A 3410-nucleotide genomic window follows, 5' to 3' on the forward strand; every position below is an offset into this window, starting at 1 on the left:
GGGGAATCTCTTAATGTCTCGGTTACTTAATATTTTGTTTTGAAAACCGTTTAAGTTAACTGGACGTTAAGGAGGGGGAATCTCTTAATGTCTCGGTTACTTAACATTTTGTTTTGAAAACCGTTTAAGTTAACTGGGCGTTAAGAATGGGGAATCTCTTAATGTCTCGGTTACTTATTATTTTGTTTGGAAAATTGTTTAAGTTAACTGGGCGTTAAGAATGGGGAATCTCTTAATGTCTCGGTTACTTATTATTTTGTTTGGAAAATTGTTTAAGTTAACTGGGCGTTGAGAATGGGGAATCTCTTAATGTCTCGGTTACTTAATGTTCGTTTTTGAAAATCGTTTCAGTAAATGAGTATTAAGAATGGGGAATCTCTTAATGACTTATTTACTGAATGTTTTGTCTTGAAAATCGTTAAGTTAAATGAGAATTAAGAATGGGGAATCTCTTAATGTCTCGCTTTTTTATGTGTGTTTCGGTAAATCGTGCTGACCCGGGATAGGTGGCACCTTGGTAAACAGTACGGGCCCGTGATAGGCAGTACGTTTACGATTTACGTTTGGTAAGTCGTGCTGACCCGGGATGGGTGGCACCTCGGTAAACAGTACGGACCCGTGATAGGTAGTACGTTTACGACTTACGTTCCTGAGGGAATTGTGTTTGGTAAGTTGTGCTGACCCGGGATAGGTGGCACCTCGGTAAACAGTACGGACCCGTGATAGGTAGTACGTTTACGACTTACGTTCCTGCGGGAATTGCGTTTGTCCGTGAGAGACTGCGCAGGGGTTTGTCCGTGAGAGACTACGCCCTGGTTTAAGTTAGATGAGAATTAAGAATGGGGAATCTCTTAATGTCTCGTTTACTCGTGTATGTTTTGGTAAGTTGTGCTGACCCGGGATAGGTGGCACCTCGGTAAACGGTACGGACCCGTGATAGGTAGTACGTTTACGACTTACGTTCCTGAGGGAATTGTGTTTGTCCGCGAGAGACTACACCCTGTTGATTTGTGAACTGTTGGTTCATTTTGTTTGTGTAGTAATGTGTTATAAATGCTAAGTGTTATGTTTTGGAATTTGGTGATAACATGTTTGATTGCAATACCATTTCGAAATCCATGATGTCGTAGTAATTGTGTTATCAGTGTTAAGTGTTAAGAATTGGGATTATGCATGAATGTGATTGAGTTAGTTTATGAATTTTTGAAAGAATACACAGGTAAATCGATTTCCCAATCGATTGGATAGTAAACAGGGACTTGGCCAAATGGACAAAATCGATTAGCCAATCGATTTTGTAATCAGTTTTCGAAAATCATTTACGAAATCGATTGCCCAATCGATTGGGCCTAAGTCAGGGACTCATCCATATTCGACCAAATCGATTTGGAAATCGATTGGCCATTAAGTCAGGGGCTCAGCTATCCTGTCAATCGATTGCCCAATCGATTGAATCAAGCCAGAGTTCAAAATTTCACTAAAAACCTTCAGGAAATCGATTTGGAAATCGATTGGTATTAAGTCAGGGGCTCAGTACTCACTCAATCGATTTCCCAATCGATTGATTTCAGCCCAGGATTCTGTTTCATCAAAATCCTTCACCCCAATCGATTGCCTAATCGATTGGCTCAGTGAAAATCCTCAGTTTTAGTTGTATGATTGATTGCTCATGAATCTATCCATGTCTTGGTTGTTATGTTATAATTAGGGGATTGAGAACTTCATTTTACTTTCATTTCTAATTGGCAAAGCATTGTATGAACTTTTCGCATATTGAAAATCCTGATAAGGTGCATGCTTAGCTGAAAAGTTATTTTTAGCATTTAAAACTTAAATGTTATGTGTTAACTGTTATTTTCGGTTGGTGACCTTTACAATTATTGTGGAAATCTGGGCTTTGCCCTCATATGAGAGTCAGGACGATCCTACCGATTCGTACCCTACGGACGGGAATGGAGATGGGAACGCTTGACTGCAGCTACGTTAGGAGAATCTCACGGGGCGCGTGGAGAACACTCCGGGTGTTTAGTTGTGTTGTAAAATGATCAGATTAGGTTGGCATAGAGGGATCAGATGCCTTTCTTTTGTATTGCATTTATTTTAAAATGGAAGACTGTACCTATACTAATATTGTCAGCTTGACATGTTATTTTCGATGGGTTACATGTACCATTTGTTGTTGGGTAAATGGTTTGGATTTATAATTGGAGTAACTTTTCCGCTGCTTGTAAATTATAATGACTCAATTATTTATCCAAAGGCATTTCTTTATTTGTTTCTTTGCTTTATTTTAAATTCTTTTAAAAAAAAAAATATGCCCTCGCTTTGAAAAACGGGGTGTTACACATACACAATTCCACATCTTAACACTTATCAATTCCCACACAATCACCACAACATCACGAGTTTCGAAATAGTTTTGCAATCAAACATGCTATCACACAATTCCAAACAAAACATAACACTTAGCACTTATAACACAATCACTACAGCATCATGAGCTTCGAAATAGTTTTGCAATCACGATTCCAAACAAAACATAACACTTAGCACTTATAACAAAATCACTACAGCATCATAAGCTTCGAAATAGTTTTGCAATCAAACATGCTATCACACAATCTCAAACAAAACCCTCCGCGAGAGGCGTAAATCCTAAACGTACAGTTTCTCACGAACGAACACGAGTGTAATCAAGTCCACAACCTAACACTTAGCAATTCCTACGCGATTACTACGACACACGAAGGTTCGATAACCATCATACTCACACACAATACACAACACATAGCACTTAACACCTTCATCTCAGTTATCACGATAAATCAAAATTCGAATCACTCAATCATAAACTCAAATCAAACATGACTCGCGTGCCAGGCACCCTAATGCAATGCGTATATGCCAAAATGCATGGACTCGGAATTCCAAACCAAAACCCTCCTCGAAGGGCCGTAAATCATAATTGTACCGCCTATCGCAGGCCAAAGTACCAATTACCGAGGTGCCACCTATCACGGGTCAGCACGATTTACTAAAAAGCGTAAATCATAAAAGTACCACCTATCACGGGTCAGTACTGTTTACCGAGGTGCCACCTATCACAGGTCAACACGATTTACTAAAAGAAAAAGCGTAAATCGTAAACGTACCGCCTATCACAGGCCAAAGTACTGTTTACCAAGGTGCCACCTATCACGGGTCAGCACAACTTACCAAAACGTAAATCGTAAACGTACCACCTATCACGGGTCAGTACTGTTTACCGAGGTGCCACCTATCACGGGTCAGCACAATTTACCAAAACGTAAATCGTAAACGTACCACCTATCACGGGTCAGTACTGTTTACCGAGGTGCCACCTATCACGGGTCAGCACAATTTACCAAAACGTAAATCGTAAACGTACC

This window comes from Cicer arietinum, chromosome 3 (assembly GCF_000331145.2).
Source record: "Cicer arietinum cultivar CDC Frontier isolate Library 1 chromosome 3, Cicar.CDCFrontier_v2.0, whole genome shotgun sequence".
Classification (NCBI taxonomy): Eukaryota; Viridiplantae; Streptophyta; class Magnoliopsida; order Fabales; family Fabaceae; genus Cicer; species Cicer arietinum.